The sequence below is a fragment of the Hylobates moloch genome, unplaced genomic scaffold (genome assembly GCF_009828535.3).
Source record: "Hylobates moloch isolate HMO894 unplaced genomic scaffold, HMol_V3 SCAFFOLD_14, whole genome shotgun sequence".
NCBI classification, from domain to species: domain Eukaryota; kingdom Metazoa; phylum Chordata; class Mammalia; order Primates; family Hylobatidae; genus Hylobates; species Hylobates moloch.
The window spans coordinates 100,425,339-100,447,598 of record NW_026652289.1 but is presented as its reverse complement, the minus strand read 5'-3'; the positions used below and the strand labels follow the sequence as shown (position 1 = coordinate 100,447,598).

The window sequence follows — 22,260 nt, the reverse complement described above, 5'->3', positions numbered from 1 at the left end:
TTGGATTTCCCCTACCCCTGAGTTTCACCCCTGACAATAGAAAGGGGACTATAGAAATAATTGTCTCATCTGCCTCTGCCTCAGTAGAAATATTAGTGAAATCGTTATAAATATGCCAAATTACATGCAAAACCCAACTAGAAATTTCTAGTAAGCACTTGGATGCAACTTGGGGAAAATGTGAGAACTAAAGAGGTAGTAATTTGAACATCAGTCACAAGATTGGTTAACACACACAACTTTATTTTTCTACATTTCGACTTTCTAATCCTGAGCCTCCATTGCACTGGGCTGACAGGAAAACTGACCTCTGCCATTCTTGGGGATATCCTTCTTCCTGGGTTGTTCTATAATTTCAGTGTCTTACATAGTGCCAGGGTAAGAAAGGGAACTTAAACAGTTCTCACTGAAGTCTATTGTCCTATATCCAATTGTCTCTACAATTCTAGATGTGCTCTGCTGCTTTTATGCCAGTTTAGTACCTGGGGATCTTTTTAAGACTGCCTATGTCCTGTCTGCCTAGATGCTCCAAGAGTCATTTTTCTCTGGCTGCTCTCTTTCTCTCTGCTGCCACCCTAGTGGCATCAGATGATGTGTCAATGCCTCATCTCTGGACCCCACAGATCTCATTTTCATCTCCTATCCTCAGTCTAAGAAGCTGTTATTTTAGTCTGAGGTAGATCTTTGTACTTTCATGTTTCTTTTGAAACATGCCATTTATGCCTGGGAAACATCTCCCTTTCTTTTAACTTCCCCTTTCAGTTTTCCTGAGGGCTTATACTTTTGGAATGCAACAACCAAGAATTGTGGACTATTTCTGCTTTTTGTTCACCTGCATACCTCCTCTAAGGCAATGATCATAGGAGAAGGGAAATAGAGATGAAAACGCCATAGATTCATATCTCAAAATAGTTTCCAGACATACAGATTTTATCAAAAGCTGAATAAAGGTGAAGTCATAAAAATTAATCAAATATTTTTAAATCTATTTCATAAAAATCCAATGGCCTATCTTGCAATTTAAACTGTACTGCTGCCACTAAATTTTTCAAACTATTTCAATCCATGGTGATTTTATTTCCTTCTAAACTCACAGGAACTAATTGCCACTATTTTCATTTTGTAGTAATAATCACGTACTACCTTGTCATTTAGTTTGCTCTCCAGGTATACTGGGGTTTTACCTATAATTTTTTATGTTGCCTAACATAAAAATGTAGTCATTATAAAGAATTTGGGGATTTAACTTTGCGCCATGGCAGGCAAATTATTTTAAACTAATGCTCATACTGAAAACATAAAAAATACTGAATAAAATATGTTTTAATTTCCTTAAGAGTACTGAAGAACTGAAAAGATTTTAAGGAACTACCAGGCGAAAATCCAAGGGAAGGCTGAAATCCAAAGAAAAAAGCTACAACATCAAAGCCACTTTTGGCCTGAAGGCTCTGTCATTCCTGTAAAACTTGAATTTGGTTTTGGCAAACTTACAGGGTGGTGGAGATAGAAGTCAAACCCCAAATGGGAGAAGGGTTTAGTAGAAGATTTTCCCAAATTAATTTGTAGTCCAAAAAGCTATACCCTTAGGGCATAAGGTGTGTACTCAGATGTGATTAAGTTAAGGATCTTGAGATGCAGAGATTATCTCAAATTATCTACGACCTCTGTTTCCCATAACACCAGGAGACATCTTTGACCGTTCCTAAAGGCAGTAATTGCCAACCTGGAATTCTATGTACCAACAGAAAATATTTTTGAGCGTGAAGGTAACGTAAAAATGTTCAGAGACACGAAAATCGAGAGTGCAACTAGCACTCCCACACTAACGAAAATCCTAGAGGATGTACTGCAGGCAAAGGAATCTCATAGAAGGTGTGAGATACGAAAGGCATAAAGAGCAAAAAAAGTGAATATGGGTGAATTTAAATGAACGATGATTTAAAAGAGATATAATAACATCTTAGATAAAGAAAGTTATAGAATTAAAATATTCAATAACACATAAGTGAAGATGGAACATTATACAAAATTGAGCTATAAAGCAAGTCTCGACAAATCTAACATGATTAAAATCATATAGAGAATACCCTCTTGCTGCAATAAAATTAAGCTAGAAATCAATAACAAACAAATAGTTAAAACAGAGAGACCAAATGGGGGCACTACTTAAGTCCTATGGGAGAAGATCAGAACTTGGAAAAAAAGGTCAAGCCAGCGGCAGTGAGGATGGAGGGGGAAAAAATAAAGATATATTTAGAAAGTGAAATAGCTATAGCAATTTAGGATGCATAGTGGATAGTAGGGCCATCAAGCATGACTGGAAATACTGGTAAAGAGGCATGTTTGGAGAGAGAAATGAGTTTGATTTGTCTGCAAGACTAGTCAACAATTGTTTCCTTCCAGTCTCATTCCTATATATTTCCTTCTTTAACGCAATAATAATAATTCTATTATTCAATATAGTTTATATTCCTTATTTTAATTAATATTATATAACACAGGCATTTTTACATGCTATCACATACACTTGATAAAATGGTAATATAATATTCTTTCCAGATAATATCATAGTTTACTTAGCCAGTCTCTTACTGCTGGACACCCTTTGAAAGGATATTTTAACTTTTTATGCACAAAGTTTTAATAAAATATTTAGGATTACTCCTTTAGGATAGAGTCAAAGAAATGAAGCTGGGCATTCTGGCTCACGCCTGTAGTCCTAGCACTGTGGAAGGCTGAGGCAGGAGGATCACTTGAGGTCAGTAGTTCGAACGCCAGTCAGGCCACATAGCAAGACCCTGACTCTCTTTAGAAAAAAAAAAAAAGGAGAAGTGTAATTACTAGGTCAAAAGACATAAACATTTTTAGGGCACTTGACACATTGCCAAAATGTCTTCTAAAAGATTTGTATTGACTTACACTTCCACCAGCAATGAATGAAGTCTCATTAATAATATTAGAAATCGCATTATCGATTGTTAAAAATCTGTTTAATTCATAGGTGAAAAATAGAAAGTTGCCTTAATTTGCAGTTTTCTGATTACTATGAGGTTAGACATTTCCCATATTTGCTGGAGACATATTTTCTTTTCTGTGAATTCATCCCTTTGTATATCAATTTAAATCTTAGTGTTTCAACAAATTTATATCAGCATTACCAAATTAATTGTGATTTTTTTCTTCCAGGTTTATGTTTGTCTCTTAATTTTAACTATGGTTTTTTTGAAGGGGGGGTAAATACAGTTTTAAATATTCACACAGTTAAATATTTATTTTTTTCATTACTTTTTGGCTGTTTTCTAAAAACTTGATAAATACTAACGTTTATTTTTCCTATGTTTTGATTTGTTTTTAGATATTTAACTCAAACCATCTGGAATTTATTTTGATGCTAGACGTGAAGTGAGAATCTACAGGATTTTTTTCCCCAAATTGCTAAACAATTGCTCCAACATAATTTATTGAATAACTCTGTCCTTTTCCATTGATTAAATATCTTTTATATACATTGGATTCATATTATATTCAAATTTATTTCAGGACTACCTTGCACCAAAAGGTATAAAAGGTATTTATAACTGCACAGTTATAATATGCTTTAATATCTAGCAGATATTTTTGAATACCATCTGATAAGATATTATTTTATTGCTTTCCTTCTAGAAATATTTTTAGTGAGGATTATTCATTGACTGCATGCGTTTTAAAACACCAATATAAAGAACCTAAAACAAATTACAACATGACAACATGTTCATAGAAGTAATGCAAATAATATAAACGATACAAAGCAAAAAGAAAACAGCTTCCCCTGTGTCCCTTCAAACTCTCAGTTCTACTCGTTGGGGACCACTGTTAACATTTTGTTGTATTTTTCCAGAAATGGTATGTATATGTATATGTACACACACACACAAACACGCACACACCACACACAATGTACACACTATAAATAAAAACATATATGTTTATTCTCCCCCTCTATTTTTACAAATTGGATCATATTATACATTCAGTCCTCAAATTTATTTTTTACCTCACTTTTCATAATAGTAGCAGTTTCTTTATCCAGAATAAACTTTAAAATAACTAGTGCAGTTCCAAAATATCCCACCAAAGTTTTGTCTGGAATTGTATCAACTCTTACACAAATTAACAGGCATATTGAATTTCCTTCACTTTGCAATATCAAGGAAGTGCTTCCTCTAGCCCCTAGGTCTTTGCTAAGGAATTTTCCACATCTACTTCAGTCCCACTTTTCTCCCTTTCAACTATCTAACTCTAAACCACCCTTCAGGTATTATTAATAGCTTAGGATATTTTTTCCCATAAGCCTTTCTATAAACATTTCTCCTGGACTTAGTGTTTTAATAAAAGTCACAGTAATTCTAATGGGTTTTGGAGATTCTAATGAGATTTCTTGATATCTAAGAATATAATATGCAAATAATAAGAGTTTATTTCTGGTTCACCTTTATTGCATTGACCAGAACTTCCTATGCAATATTAAGTAATAATGGTAATGGTAGACACCCTAGCATTATGTCTACTTTTCATGAATATGCCTTTTGGGTTTTACTTTAAAATATGCTATCTACTGGGGGTTTGAAATAAGTACTCTTTACCATGTTAAGAAGGTGACTGTTTACTTCTATTCTTGCAGAGAATATATTAGGAATGACTTTGATTTTATTAAATGTTCTTTTGGCATCTGTTGAGATGATTGTGACGTTTTAAGTGATTTATTTATATTAAGAAATACAAATAATTTTCTACAAATAGAAAAATATTTCCTATCATTGAATCTTGATTATATTCCTAGAATAAAATCCCTTCTGTTCTGGTGGATTAAAAATACATATCATTGCTTTCTTTTTCTCACATTTTGTTTAGAAGTTTTTCACCTATGTTAAATAAGAAGGATTACTAAAATCTTTTTTCATTTGAAGGAAGCATTTAGAATGATAGAACATCAACATTTAAGGGGTAGGTATTCTCCGCTCAGGGTAGAAATGAGAAAGTGATAAATGAAGAAGTTGATGTTCTGGTTCATGAAAACAGTATCTTGTGAATTTGATTAGCATCAACCAATATAATCTAATCACCCCTGGATGAATCAAGTGCCTCAAACTGCGGATCTTAGGAATGGATACTGTATTTGGGTAGAGCTATAAAGCATAATAATAACCATGAGAACTGACCGAAAGCAGTCACCTATAACAATTCTCATTACCAATTCCTAGGTCAAAGACTGTTTATAAGGTGCAAAAATATTACAAAATTACTTCACGGGGTAGATAATGTAGATTCCTTATATTTTTCAATTATTTTGACTATCTGAGGGCTTAAACCAGTGGTCCCCAAACTTTTTGGCACCAGGGACCATTGTCATGGAAGATAATTTTTCCACGGACTTCAGAGTGGGGCGGGGGGTGAGGGATGATTTTAGGATAAAATTTTTCCACCTCAGATCACCAAACATCAGATTCATAAGGAGCGCACAACCTAGATCCCTCACATGGGCAGTTCACAGTAGGGTTCGGGCTCCTTTGAGAATCTAATGTCACGGCTAATCAGACAGGAGGCAGAGCTCTGGCAGTAATGCTAGCTTGCTGCTCCCCTCCTGCTGTGCAGCCCAGTTCCTAACAGACCATGATCAGTACCCGTCTGCAGCCTGGGGGTTAGGGACCCCTGGCTTAAACTATATACTAACCTCTGTTAACCAGGATCTTTGAAGGAATTTTCTTTTCATTTAACTTTAAAGGGGTTCTACTTTTCCCCTCGCCATTCTGCAACCCAATATATTTTAAAGCACATCAAACATATAGGAACCCTTATATTCAAAACTACCAGCAATTTTGCTAATGCTGAAGACAATATGCAAGTAATTCGGATGTCATTTAACCTCTTCAATACAAGATTTCTATCACAGACAATGCCTCTCTTACCCATTAGTGAAAAAAAATCCTGTAGCACCTCTTAATTCAAAAAAAGAATCTTAAACTCATTAAATCCCTCTGCAGCTATGAAGGTCAACTTTGCTTTGGCTTCTGGTTTAAGTCATTTACTGATACCCCAGCACATGGTTGAAATTACTTTAGCAGATCTATGCTAGGCGTAAGTTATTCATCTGGCTTAGCAATAACATTGGTTTTTCTAATTAATACTCAGTCTTAGGCATAAAATCTGGCTTGAGAATTTAAATGATTTAGCCAAGGACTGACAGATGTGGGAATCATTCCCAGCTTCAACAATTCTGTTATATACCTTTTCAGATAACTTTCTTCAGTATAGTCAATTCTCTGAGATTAAAAATATTATGACACTTATGTTCTTTTCTTTTTTTCTTATGGATGAAGTTTCATTTCCCTATAAACCCACTGGAAATTGTTAGAATAGGCATAATCTTGACTTCATTTGTAGCAACCACATTTATGCATTATTTAACTTGGCTCATGTAATTTATTCCTTATGCAGAGAAGTTATATCTATCATTATCCCTCCAATCTTTGCCTTCGGGTAGAATGTTCAGAAGAAATGAGGAACGTTATCCCTCTCCTAAGGTCATTCTTGCATAATGTACATATTTTTCAAGGCTTACACAATGTGAAGGTTTAACACTAAAATCAGTAATATCCTTCATTTCCCTAGACCAAAGGCTCTTGTCACACAGCAGTTTAAGCTGTCATCAGCGATCATGGCTGGGGGTGGGGTGGGTGGAGAGTCTCTAGGACTTCTCTCAATATTTATATAGACATTCCTCAACTTATGATAGGGTTATGTACAGATAAACCCATCACAAGTTAAAAATGCCGTAAGTTAAAATGCATTTAATACAATTAACTTACTGAACATCATAGCTTAGCATTGCCTGCCTTAAATGGCTTATAACACTTACATTATCCTATGTTTGGGCAAAATCATCTGGCAATACAGTACACTGTAGAGTATCAGTTGTTTGCCCTTGTGATCACACAGCTGACTGGGAGCTACAGCTTACTGCAAGCTGTCCAATATTGCAAGAGCATCATACCCATTTCTACTGAATGCATATTGCTTTCAAACCATTGTACAGTTGAAAACTTGTAAGTCAAAGCATTGCAAGTTGGGAGACTATATGTAAACATGCCACATTTTTTAAATTTTCTGAACACAAACAATATTTCTGGGTAGTTTGCTTCACTTTAGTAAATTATGCTAAGAAAATTTGTCTGTACTTTGGAGTAAGGCAAAAATATGAATACATACCTTTTTAATGTCACTCTAAATTATTGTGCAACAGACCTTTCCAAGAATTACTGAATTATTTAGAGGATTTTATTTTTGCTTGACTTACTCTATACTCTTAATTAGGGCTTAAATTCCATAAAATTAGGTGTTAACTTTTAGATTTCTCTCTGGAAGTAAACGTAATGCCAGTGGTTGTGGTTTTCTTCCCCTGTAGGACATTAAACACTATCTATTAGCAAACTCATTTTAGCTTTCCTTTGACTAGATAACTATATACCTTAGGTTCCTCAAATTCTTGTTTGAACCAGCTTTACCATCTTGTTGATTCCCTTGATAATGAGTTAAGAAATCTTTGACACATATTCACTATAGTATCCAGACAAGAGATAAGTCTTAATTTTTAAAAATTATTCCTTAACAGGTTTCCTGTTTAACACAGTTCACTTTTATGGCCAAAGCCTCCTATATGTCATTCTCTTCCCTAGCTCTTCTCAACAAAGTATAAAGGTTGGTGGTTTCAAATAGTTTAAAACATGAGAAAACTATAAATTCATGAGGTACATTTCTGTATGCAAACACCAAGTAAAGCATTTTTAAAATCCTTGTCACTGGCAAGCACATGCATGCTTTTTTTCCCTTAAAATTAAAAAATATATATATGTATGTATGTTGTGAGTAAATTTAAAATGTCGTATCAAACCAATGCTCCAAATGCAGCAATTAGAGGAAAATTAAATAAATGACAAAAATCATATTTTTAAAGACATTAGAGTAATGCAGAAGCAAGGACTAGATAATATTCCAGAGGAGGAAGACCCCTTTTTAATAAGATTTTGCTAGAATCAATTTTCTTACCCCCAGGAAATTTGGTAATTCTAAGCTTGGATTAAGGACTAACTTGATGCAGACAGAGGGAGGGACTGAGTGGGTGAGGAAAAAAAACAAAACGTGGATCTCTTGGTAGTTGAGGTTGTCATGACAGATTGAAATTTTGAGGAACCCAAAACCTATGAGAAACTTTCCTCAAGAGATATTTACTGAGTTTTGGGCCTGTGGGGAAAGTGGAAAAGTTCAGCAATAAGCTTCTAAAAGGCAAAATAAATAAAGTGTTTAAGAGAGAAAGTCCCACAAGGAAGAACTGCTTCAAAAATACTAGCCATATCCCCATAAAGACATTTTCTAGAAAGCAGAGGCTAAAAAGCTAATCTCAAAATTTCTTAAGGAAAGAAATGAATCTCCCACAGTACCTAGGCTGGGGAGACAATATATGGAGGACTCAGTCAAAATGGGATGATGGGCCCAAAGACACTCCAGTGGTGCACTGTAATTTACTAGAACTGCAACCTGCAACTAACCTAATCTTTTTTGGATTGAGGGAATCAGCCTTTCACATTATCTGCCTTGCAGAGAAAAGATGAAACACTTGCTGGTGGAATATACATCATCTCCTTCTCTATGATACTTTCATACACTATATCTGGCATTACAAGACATACAAGGAGAAAGGATAATATGTGCAATAATCAGGTTTAAAAATAGACAATAGAAGGAGGCCCACAAATGCTGTAGATATTAATGTTTATCATACAAGGAGATTAAAATGACAATAATAAATATTGTAAAGAACATACAGGAAAAAATAGATCGAACAAAAATATTGAAAATTTTAATGCAGTACCACAATCTATAAAAGAGATGAGCATCAGGATTTTAAGGATAAGCAAAAATGACTAAAGAAGCTTTGTGGAAAGGGGAAACCAAAGAAAGGAGAAGGGAAAAGAGAAAAAAAAAAAAACAACGAAATAGTGTTGGTCCCTCAAGAGGGAGAATTTCTTCCTCAGTGGCAGAGAGCAGAAAGGGCATTTATTGTCTTTCCACATACTGGAGGAATGTCATCTTCCTAAATGAAGGTTATTTGGAGGAATACAGTCATCTCCTTGTTGAAACCTAATCTGGTTACATTGTGGCTGGTTTCTTCAACACATTCTAACTGTACAAAATTTTTTGGCCTTGGCCATGTAATGTGAGGTTTACCTAATTCTCTAATGAAATGAATACATAAGAAAAAAACAACTACTTTGAATTTCATATGGAACCAAAAAAGCTCATATAGCCAAGACAATCCTGGGCAAGAAGAACAAAGCTGGAGGTGACATGCTACCTGACTTCAAACTATAAGGCTACAGTAACCAAAACAGCATACTACTGGTACCAAAACAGATCTATAGACCAACGGAAAGAAACAGAGGCCTCAGAAGTAACACCACACATCTACAACCATCTGATCTTCAACAAACCTGATAAAAACAACCAATGGGGAAAGGATTTCCTATTTAATAAATGGTGCTGGGAAAACTGGCTAGCCATACGCAGAAAACAGAAACTGCACCCCTTCCTTAAACCTTAAACAAAAATTAATTCAAGATGGATTAAAGACTTAAACGTAAAACCTAAAACCATAAAAACCCTAGAAGAAAACCTAGGCAATACCATTCAGGACATAGGCATGGGCAAAGACTTCATGACTAAAATACCAAAAACAATTGCAACAAAAGCCAAAATTGACAAATGGGATCTAATTAAACTGAAGAGCTTCTACATAGCAAAAACAAAAAAACTATCATCAGACTGAACAGGCAACCTACAGAATGGGAGAAAATTGTTGTAATCTATCCATCTGACAAAGGGCTAATATCCAGAATCTACAACGATCTTAAACAAATTTACAAGAAAAAAAAACAAACAACCCCATCAAAAAGTGGGCGAAGGATATGAGCAGACAATTCTCAAAAGAAGACATTTATGCAGCCAACAAACATATGAAAAAAGGCTCATCATCACTGGTCATTAGAGAAATGCAAATCAAAACCACAATGAGATACCATCTCACACCAGTTAGAATGGCTATCAGGAAGCAACAGATGCTGGCAAGGATGCAGAGAAATAGGAATGCTTTTATACTGTTGGTGGGAGTGTAAATTAGTTCAACCACTGTGGAAGACAGTGTGTGATTCCTCAAGGATCTAGAACCAGAAATACCATTTCACCCAGCCATCCCATTATTGGGTATATACTCAAAGGATTATAAATCATTCTACTATAAAGACACATGCACACATCTGTTTACTGCAGCACCTTTTACAATAGCAAAGACTTGGACCAACCCAAATGCCAATCAATGATAGACTGGATAAAGAAAATGTGGCACATATTCACCATGGAATACTATTCAGCCATAAAAATGAATGGGTTCATCTCCTTTGTAGGGACATGGATGAAGCTGGAAACCATCATCCTCAGCAAACTAACACAGGAACAGAAAACCAAACACTGCATGTTCTCACTCATAAGTGGGAGTTGAACAATGAGAACACATGGACACAGGGAGGAGAACATCACACACCGGGGCCTATCGGGGGTGGGGGGCAAGAGGAGGGAGAGCATTAGGACAAATACCTAATACATGCAGGGTTTAAAACTAGATGATGGGTTGACAGGTGCAGCAAACCACCATGGCCCATGTATACCTACGTAACAAACCTGCATATTCAGCACATGTATACCAGAACTTAAAGTAAAATAAAACAAAAAACTAAAATAAAAAAAGAAGTTTAGAGAAGTCCAAGAAAAATACAAAGGAGATCACACCCAAGAATATTATAGTCAAATAGCTGAAAACTAATGAAAAAGAGAAAATTGTAAAAACAGAGAAAAGATACATGTTGCCTTCAAAGAAGCAACAGGACATAAGACTGATTTTTCAACAGAATTTTTGGAAGCCAAAGGCAATAGAATGGCATATGTAAAATGCTATAGGAAAATATAACTGCCAACTATAAAACTGAGTATAGAGTTGGCCAGGCGCGGTGGCTCACGCTTGTAATCCCAGCACTTTGGGAGGCCGAGGCGGGCGGATCACGAGGTCAGGAGATCGAGACCACGGTGAAACCCCGTCTCTACTAAAAATACAAAAAATTTACCCGGGCGTGGTGGCGGGCGCCTGTAGTCCCAGCTACTCGGAGAGGCTGAGGCAGGAGAATGGCGTGAACCCGGGAGGCAGAGCTTGCAGTGAGCAGAGATCACGCCACTGCACTCCAGCCTGGGGGACAGAGCGAGACTCCGTCTCAAAAAAAAAAAAAAAAAAAAAAAAAACCTGAGTATAGAGTTATATACTCAGTTAGAACCTCTTTGAAAAATGAAGGCAATTTATTGCAAGCAGAACTACACTATAAGAAAAAAAGATACAATTTTTTAAAGCTAAACAAGAATGAATGGAAGCACAGTACTACATGAAGGAATTTAGAAAAGGTACAGTTCAGAAAAGTTAAATATATTGGTAATATAAGGGAATGTTGAGCATTTAAAAAAATAACGATTATAAAGTAGTGTGGGTTAAGAAAATATAGACAAACAAAATATATAACAATAATAGCACAAAGGGCAAGAGGCTGACTCACCTAGGCAGAACTAGGAAGATGGGGCCACTAAAAAAGTATATAAGATTAATTCAGCTAAAAATTTTAAACAAATTGCTAAAGGCTGATGTGAGCTAAAATAAGGGTATAAAATCCTTTGGAGCCATGTACATGACATGAATTTGTACCCATTCATAGGCTCTTCTCCCTAGGGCTAGTGAGGTGTTCATTAGAAAGACTGGGGACAGAGCAAGAGACCAGAAGAAGCATCCAATGAAGATGAGCCTTAGAAAATGGTAGTAGCCAAGCTGTGGGAAAGATATCATGCTGTGCTTGGTCCTTTGTCCACTAAGAACAAAAGACCTAACCAGCTGGGGTATGGGGTTTGGAGGGGTGGATAGCAAACCATGTCATCCCTAGGCCATAAGTGAGCTGGAAGCTGGGGATGAGAAAACTTCCAACCGCTGCGGGAGGAGCCATAAAACCATTCTGGATCTAGACCATTAGAAATTTTTTGCTAGTACTGGAGTGAAAGGATTAAGAAAGCACCATCCTTAGACATAGGGACATAGGATCTACTGAAGAATGAGGCTAAACTAAGACAACAGGGAATTCCCCTGGCCTCATCAGCAGGAAAATCAAACACCAACAGTTTGCTGTTGGCAAGTAAGATACCTTGGAGAGTGACCTATTCTAAAACTCAGGAACACAGGGAAGGCTAAAACCTGAGCGTAGGATTAGGAACTTCAAGAAAAACTATCCAGCAAACTAACCCTCACCCTAAAGATAAAGCAATAGCAGAGGAATGAAGCCGGTGGTACACTGAAGACAAACCCAGCAACAGCAAAACATAAAACCAGCTCCACTCCCGACAAGTTTGACACAACCTTCTCCCACATACACAATAATGGTAGGAGAAAAAAAAACATGCCTGCCAATTTTCAGGCATAAATACTACTTACCTGATTTCTTACTGTTCTACACACTCTCTGGCAATTAATAGAACGTTAGGAAAGTGCTCACTTTGGCAGTACATTCACTAAAATTGGAATGATACGAGAAGATTAACATGGCTCCTGTGCAAGGATGACAGACAAATTCATGAAGCATTTCATTAAAAAAGAGAGAAAGAGACATATAAAAGCAAGAAAAAATGAACTCACTGTCAAAAAACAATGCAACCAAAAGAACAAGATTCAAGAGATAACGTAGACATTAAAATTATCTGACAAGTAACTTAAAATAACTACAATTAATAGGGTTCTAGTGGGAAAAAATTAACAACATGCATAAAAAGACAGCATTTCAGCAGAGAAATGGAAATTATAAGAAATTAATGGAAATACTAGAAATAAAACATGGTAACAGAGATAAAGATTCCTTTCATTGCACTCAAAACATCAAGGAAAGTCAGTGAAATTGAATGTAGGTCAATAGAAATTATCCAAATTGAAGGACAAAAAGAAAAAAAGTGGGTAAATAAAAACGGCTCAGAGCACCCAAGAGCTGTGGTATCATATCAAATGGTCTACCCTATGTAGAATGGTAATCCTACATAGGGTTGGGGGTGAAAATGACAGAGAAAAGAAAGAAACCAAATAAATATTTGGAGAGTTAACATTGGTTGAAGACGGTTAACATTTTTCCAAAATAATGTAAGACATGAAGCCACAGATCTGAGAAGGTCAGAGAACCATAAGCAGGATAAATAAGAGCAACAAAAATAAAACCACCTGGACACATCATATTCAAAGTGCTAAAAGTGAACACTAAAGGGATAATCTTAGAGACAACCAGATGTAAAAAGACATTTTGCATATAGAGCAACAAATATAAGAATTAGAGTAGACTATTCACCAGGAATTATGCAAGCTAGAAAAGAATGGAAAGAAACATTTAAAGTGCTGAAAAAATTGTCAAACCAGAATTTTATATGTTACAGAACTATCTTTCACACATAAAGAAGAAATAAAGATTTTCAGACAAATATAAACAGAAGTATTAGAGAAATTTCTTCAGAAAGAATCAGAGTGAGACAGAAATTTAAATCTACACAAAGAAATGACAAAGATAAAAGACTTTTTTTCCTTATTTTAATTGCTCTAAAAGATAGCCAACTATTTAAAGCAAATAATAGAAAGACTACTTTGTGTTTACAACATGTGTAAAGGTGAAATATAAGAAAATGATAGAACAACAGATTGGAGGGAGGAATTGGAGTGTACTGTTGTAAAGTTCTAACATTACATGTGAGTGATATAATGTTATTTGAAGGTAAACTGTGATTAATTGAGACATGCATTATAAATTCTATGTCAACCACTAAAAAGTTAAAAAGAAGTATAAGTAAACCAACGGTAGAGATAATATTGAGTTAAAAAAAAATACCCAATTCGGCCGGGTGTGGTACTGTAATCCCAGCACTTTTGGAGGCCAAGGCGGGCAGATCACAAGGTCAGGAGTTCGAGACCAGCCTGGCCAGTATGGTGAAACCCCATGCCTACTTAAAAATACAAAAATTAGCCGGGCGTGGTGGCACGTGCCTGTAGTCCCAGTTACTCAGGAGGCTGAGGCAGGAGAACTGCTTGATCTCGGGAGGCGGAGGTTGCACTGAGTTGAGATCGCACCACTGCATTCCAGCATCCAGTCTGGGTGACGGAGTGAGACTCTGTCTCAACAACAACAACAACAAAAAAACAACAACAAAAAACCCCCCACCAATTCAAGAGCAGACAGAAAAAGACAGAAAGAGAATAAAGGACAAATTAAATAAATAGCAGACAACTAGCAAGATGATAGATTTAAATCTGACAATACCAATAATTTAATTTAATGTAAATGATGTAAACACAACTAAATAAAAGAGTATGTTATACATTTTCTAAAGTCGAATCTATTGGGAAAACAAAATGGTGCAGCCACTATGAGAAACAGTTTGGCAGTTCCTCAAAAAGTTAGAAATAGAGTTACCGCATGACTCAGCCGTTCTACTCCTATGTATATGACCAAGAGAAGGGAAAACACATGTTCACACAAAAAGCTGTACATGAATGTTCATAGCAGCATTATTCAAAATAGCCAGAAAGTGAAAACAACCCAAGGGCCTATCAACTGATGAACTGGATAATTTATGTAATATATCCATACAATGAATCTTGTTCAACCATAAGAAGCAAAAGAATGATACATGCTACAACATAGATGAACCCTCAAAACATGCTGAAAGAAGACAGACACAATAGGCCACATATTGTACATTGCATTTATATGAAATATCCGTAATATGAAAATCTATAGAGAAATAAAGTAAATTAGTGATTGCCAGGGGTTGGAGCAAGGGGAGAATTGGAATTGACTGCCAACAGGTACAAGTTTCTTCTTGGGGTGATGGAAATGTTCTGGGATTAAACAGAGATGACAGCTGTACAACATCGTGAATAGTCTAAAAACCACTAAATTGTACATTTTTTTCTTTTTGAGATGGAATGTCGCTCTGTCACCCAGGCTGGACTGCAGTGGCACGATCTCGGCACACTGCAAGCTCTGCCTCCCCGGTTCCGGCCATTCTCCTGCCTCAGCCTCCCAAGTAGCTGAGACTACAGGTGCCCACCGCCACACCCGGCTAATTTTGTTTTTGTAGCTTTTAGTAGAGACAGGGTTTCACCATGTAGCCAGGATGATCTCTATCTCCTGACCTCGTGATCTGCCCACCTCAGCCTCCCAAAGTGCTGGGATTACAGGCGTGTGCCACTGTGCCCAGCCTAAATGGTACATTTTTAAAATGTTTTAAATGGTGACTTTTATGTGAATTTTTTCTAAATTTTAATAATTAAAAAGAGACCTGACTACATCCTGTCTACAAGAAACTTACTTTAAATGATAAAACAAAAATAGTTCAAAATAAAAGGGTAGAAAGTCATATGCCATACAAACACTAATCATAAGAAAACTGGTGCGGCAATATTAATATCAGAAAATACGACTTCAATATAGGAACATTTCCTGGGGTAAAGAGGAAAATTAGCTAGGCGTGGTGACTCATGCCTGTAATGCCAGCACTTTGGGAAGTCAAGGTGGGTGGATCACCTGAGGTCAAGAGTTTGAGACCAGCCTGACCAACATGATGAAACCCCATCTCGAGCAGAAAAGCATGGCACGAGAACTACGTGACGTATGCACAAGCTTCAGTAGCCAAATCGATCAAGTGGAAGAAAGGGTATCAGTGATTGAAGATGAAATTAATGAAGTGAGAAGAGAAGTTTAGAGAAAAACGAGTAAAAAGAAACGAACAAAGCCTCCAAGAAATATGGGACTATGTGAAAAGACCAAATCTACCTTTGATTGGTGTACCTGAAAGTGACGGGGAGAACGGAACCAAGCTCAAAAACACAATTCAGGATATTATCCAGGAGAACTTCCCCAAACTAGTAAGGTGGGTCAACATTCAAATTCAGGAAATACAGAGACCACCATAAAGATACTCCTCGAGAAGAGCAACGCCAAGACACATAATTGTCAGATTCACCAAGGTTGAAATGAAGGGGAAAATGTTAAGGACAGCCAGAGAGAAAGGTCAGGTTACCCACAAAAGGAAGCCCATCAGACTAACAGCAGATCTCTCAGCAGAAACTCTGCAAGCCAGAAGAGAGTGGGGGCCAATATTCAACATTCTTAAAGAAAAGAATTTTCAACCCAGAATTTCATATCCAGCCAAACTAAGCTTCATAAGTGAAGGAGAAATAAAATCCTTTACAGACAAGCAAATGTTGAGAGATTTTATCACCACCAGGCCTGCCTTACAAGAGGTCCTGAAGGAAGCACTAAACATGGAAAGGAACAACTGGTACTAGCCAGTGCAAAACGGTGACAAATTGTAAAGACCATCAATGCTACGAAGAAACTGCATTAAGAAATGGGCAAAATAACCAGCTAACATCATAGACAGCACCAAATTCACACAGAACAATATTAACCTTAAATGTAAATAGGCTAAATGCCCCCAATTAAAAGACACAGACTGGCAAATTCGATAAAGAGTCCAGACCCATCAGTGTGCTGTATTCAGAAGACCCATCTCACGTGCAGAGACACACATAGTGTCAAAATAAAGGGATGGAGGAAGATCTACCGAGCAAATGGAAAGCAAAAAAAAAAAAGCAGGGGCTGCAATCTTAGTCTCTGATAAAACAGACTTTAAACCAACAAAGATCAAAAGAGACAAAGAAGGCCATTACATAATGGTAAAGGGATCAATTCAACAAGAAGAGCTAACTATCCTAAATATATATGCACCCAATACAGGAGCACCCAGATTCATAGAGCAAGTCCTGAGAGACCTATAAAGAGACTTAGACTCCCACACAATAATAATGGGAGATTTTAACACCCCACTGTCAATATTAGACAGATCAATGAGACAGAAGGTTAACAAGGTTATCCAGGACTTAAACTCAGCTCTGCACCAAGCAGACCTAATAGACATCTACAGAACTCTCCACCTCAAATCAACAGAATATACATTCTTCTCAGCACCACATGACAATTATCCCAAAATTGACCACACAGTTGGAAGTAAAGCACTCCTCAGCAAACGTAAAAGAACAGAAATCACAACAAACTGCCTCTCAGACCACAGTGCAATCAAATTAGAACTCAGGATTAAGAAACTCACTCAGGGCCGGGCGCGGTGGCTCATGCCTGTAATCCCAGCACTTTGGGAGGCTGAGGCGGGCGGATCACAAGGTCAGGAGTTCGAGACCATCCTGGCTAACACAGTGAAACCCCATCTCTACTAAAAACAAAACAAAACAAAAATTAGCTGGGCGTAGGTGGTGCATGCCTGTAGTCCCAGCTACTTGGGAGGCTGAGGCAGGAGAAAGGCGTAAAACCTGGGAGGCAGAGCTTGCAGTGAGCCGACATTGCACCATTGTACTCCAGCCTGGGAGACAGAGCGAGACTCCATCTCAAAAAAAAAAAAAAAGAAACTCATTCAGAACTGCACAACTCCATGGAAACTGAACAACCTGCTCCTGAGTGACTACTGGGTAAATAACAAAATGAAGGCAGAAATAAAGATGTTCTTTGAAACCAATGAGAACAAAGGCATAAAGTACCAGAATCTCTGGGACACATTCAAAGCAGTGTGTAGAGGGAAATTTATAGCACTAAATGCCCACAAGAGAAAGCAGGAAAGGTATAAAATAGACATCCTAACATCACAATTAAAAGAACTAGAGAAGCAAGAGCAAACACATTCAAAAGCTAAGAGAAGGCAAGAAATAACTAAGATCAGAGCAGAACTGAAGGAGATAGAGACACAAAAAAACCCTTCAAAAAATCAATGAATCCAGGAGCTGGTGTTTTGAGAAGATCAACAAAATTGATAGAACACTAGCAAGACTAATAAAGAAGAAAAGAGAGAAGAATCAAATAGACACAATAAAAAATGATAAAGGGGATATCACCATGGATATGATAGAAATACAAGCTACCATCAGAGAATACTATAAACACCTCTACACAAATAAACTAGAAAATCTAGAAGAAATGGATAAATTCCTTGACACATACACCCTCCCAAGACTAAACCACGAAGAAGTTGAATCTCTGAATAGACCAATAACAGACTATGAAATTGAGGCAATCATTAATAGCCTACCAACCAAAAAAATTCTAGGACCAGACGGATTCACAGCCAAATTCTACCAGAGGTGCAAAAAGGAGCTGGTACCATTACTTCTGAAAATATTCCAATCAATAGAAAAAGGGGGAATCCTCCCTAACTCATTTTATGAGGCCAACATCATCCTGATACCAAAGCCTGGCAGAGACACAACCAAAGAAGAGAATTTTAGACCAATATCTCTGATGAACACCGATGCAAAAATCCTCAATAAAATACTGGCAAACCGAATCCAGCAGCACATCAAAAAGCTTATCCACCGAGACCAAGTTGGCTTCGTCCCTGTGATGCAAGGCTGGTTCAACATATACAAATCAATAAACGTAATCCATCACATAAACAGAACCAAAGACAAAAACCACATGATTATCTCAATAGATGCAGAAAAGGCCTTTGACAGAATTTAACAGCCCTTCATGCTAAAAACTCTCAATAAATTAGGTATTGATGGGACGTATCTCAAAATAAGAGCTATTTATGACAAACCCACAGCCAATATCAGACTGAATGGGCAAAAACTGGAAGCATTCCCTTTGAAAACTGGCACAAGATAGGGATGCCCTCTCTTACCACTCTTACTCAACATAGTGTTGGAAGTTTTGGCCAGGGCAACCAGACAAGAGAAGGAAATAAAGGTATTGAATTAGGAAAAGAGGAAGTCAAATTGTCCCTGTTTGCAGATGACACAATTGTATATTTAGAAAATCCCATCGTCTCAGCCCAAAATCTCCTTAAGCTGATAAGCAATTTCAGCAAAGTCTCAGGATAAAAAATCATTGTGCAAAAATCACAAGCATTCCTATACACCAAAAACAGACAGAGAGCCAAATCATGAGTGAACTCCCATTTACAATTGCTTCAAAGAGAATAAAATACCTAGGAATCCAACTTACAAGGGATGTGAAGGACCTCTTCAAGGAAAACTACAAACCACTGCTCAATGAAATAAAAGAGGATACAAACAAATGGAAGAACATTTCGTGCTCACGGACAGGAAGAATCAATATCGTGAAAATGGCCATACTGTCTTAGGTAATTTATAGATTCAATGCCATCCCCATCAAGCTACCAATGACTTTCTTCACAGAATTGGAAAAAACCACTTTAAAGTTCATATGGAACCAAAAAAGAGCCTGCATTGCCAAGACAATCCTAAGCCAAAAGAACAAAGCTGGAGGCATCACACTACCTGACTTCAAACTATACTACAAGGCTACACTAACCAAAACAGCATGGTACTGGTACCAAAACAAAGATATAGACCAATGGAACAGAACAGAGCCCTCAGAAATAACACCACACATCTACAACCATCTGACCTTTGACAAACCTGACAAAAACAAGAAATGGGGAAAGGATTCCCTATTTAATAAATGGTGTTAGGAAAACTGGCTAGCCATATGCAGAAAGGTGAAACTGGATCCCTTCCTTACATGTTATATGAAAATTAATTCAAAATGGATTAAAGACTTAAATGTTACACCTAAAACCATACAATCACTAAAAGAAAACCTAGGCAATACCATTCAGGACATAGGCATGGGCAATGACTTCATGACTATAACACCAAAAGTAATGGCAACAAAAGCCAAAATAGACAAATGGGATCTAATTAAACTAAAGAGCTTCTGCACAGCAAAAGAAACTACCATCAGAGTGAACAGGCAACCTACAGAATGGGAGAAAATTTTTGCAATCTATCCATCTGACAAAGGGCTAATATCCAGAATCTACAAAGAACTTAAACAAATTTACAAGAAGAAAATCAAACAATCCCATCAAAAACTGGGCAAAGGATATGAGCAGACACTTTTCAAAAGAAGACATTTATGTAGTGAACAGAAACATGAAAAAATGCTCATCATCACTGGCCATCAGAGAAATGCAAATCAAAACCACAATGAGATACCATCTTACACAGTTAGAATGGCCATCATCAAAAAGTCAGGAAACAACAGGTGCTGGAGAGGATGTGGAGAGATAGGAACACTTTTATACTGTTGGTGGGACGGTAAACTAGTTCAACCATTGTGGAAGACAGTGTGGTGATTCCTCAAGGATCTAGAACTAGAAATACCATTTGACCCAGTCATCCCATCACTGGGTACATATCCAAAGGATTATAAATCATGCTGCTATAAAGACATATGCACACGTATGTTTATTGCAGCACTATTCACAATGGCAAAGACTTGGAACCAACCCAAATGTCCATCAATGATAGACTGAGTTAAGAAAATGTGGCACATATACACCATGGAATACTATGCAACCATAAAAAAGGATGAGTTCATGTCCTTTGTAGCAACATGGATGAAGCTGCAAACCATCATTCTGAGCAAAGTATCTCAAGGACAGAAAACTAAACACCGAATTTTCTCACCCATAGGTGGGAATTGAACAATGAGAACACTTGGACACAGGGCAGGGAATATCACACACCAGGGCCTGTCATTGGGTGGGGGGATGGGGGAGGGATAGCATTAGGAAAAATACCTAAACGATGAGTTAGTGGGTGCAGCAAACCAACACGGCACATGTATACATATTTAACAAACCTGCACATTGTGCACATGTACCCTAGAACTTAAAGTACTAAAAAAAAAAAAAGAAAAGAAAAAGAAACCCCATCTCTATTAAAAATACAAAATCACTCAGGCATGGTGGTGCACACCTGTAGTGCCAGCTACTTGAGAGGCTGAGGCAGGAGAATTGCTTAAACCCAGGCAGTGGAGGTTGCAGTAAGCCAAGATTGCACCACTGCACTCCAGCCTGGGCAACAGAGTGAGACTCTGTCTCAAAAAAAAAAAGAGAAAAATTACGTAATGACAAGCAACCAATTCACAAAGAATATACAAAAAATGCATAATAATCACATATCTAACAAAAGAATATAGGAAGTAAAATCTGACAGAATAAAAGGTATTAGATAAGTCCAAAATTATGGTTGGTGGCTCAGAGCACCCAAGAACTGTAGTATCATATCAAAAGGTCTTTTGAATCAACACTTTTCTCACTGTAATCAATAAAGCAGTAGGACTGAAAATCAGTAAAGGATTAAAAAGCCTGAACAACACCATCAACCACCTTGACCCAATTGATATTCATATAACAGGCCACCCACACAAGAGAATATTATTTTCCAAAAATATGAAACCTTCACCAAGATAGACAATATTCTGGGCCTTAAAACAAACAACAATACATTTAAAAGAATTAAAAATCATATGAAGTATAACAGAATTAAAGTACAAATAAAGATTTCTGAAAAAAATCCTATTTGGAAATTTTTATAAAATCTCTTCTAAATAATTAATGGGTCACAGAAGAACTTACAAAGAAAATTGGAAAATAGTTGCAATTGAATCAACATGAAAAAACATCATATCAAAATTATTGGGATGCAGATAAAGCTGCCCTCATAGTGAAAGTTTTAGCATTAATGCTTATATTTTAAAACTATAAGAAAGGCATGGTAGCTTATACCTGTAATCTCATCACTTTAGGAGGCTAAGGCAGAAAAATCGCCTGAGGCCAGGAGTTGGAGACGAGCCTGGGCAAGAGGGGGAGACCTTGTCTCTACAAAAAATAAAAAATAAAAAAAAAGCTGGGCGTGGTACCACATTCCTGTAGTTTCAGCAACTCAGGGAGGCTGAGGCAGGAGGATTGCTCCCATCCAGGAGTTCAAGGTTACAGTCACTACATGCTGGACAACAAAGATGAGACCCTGTTAAAAAAAAAAAAAAAAAAAAAAAAAGAAAGAAAGAAAGAAAGAAAGAAAGAAAGAAAAGGAAATCAGAAAGTTCTCAAATCAGTGATCCAAGCTTTTATCTTAAGAAAGCAGAAAAATTTTAAGGAAAAGTGAAAGAGCTAGTACACAAAAATCTGAAAAGAAGAACAAAATTGGAGGACTCACTACAAGATTTCAAGGTT

The 22,260-nt window shown here is 36.9% G+C and overlaps 1 protein-coding gene and 1 non-coding gene across 4 annotated transcripts in view; one reads left to right on the top strand and one right to left on the bottom strand.

Moving 5' to 3' along the window:
- Positions 1 to 22,260, bottom strand: part of TEX9 (testis expressed 9) — a 199,622-nt gene that overhangs the window by 149,796 nt on the left and 27,566 nt on the right. The window lies entirely within an intron of this gene.
- Positions 12,661 to 12,766, top strand: LOC116482660 (U6 spliceosomal RNA). Its single transcript, XR_004251939.1, has one exon. It is a non-coding gene; the product is annotated as a U6 spliceosomal RNA (small nuclear RNA).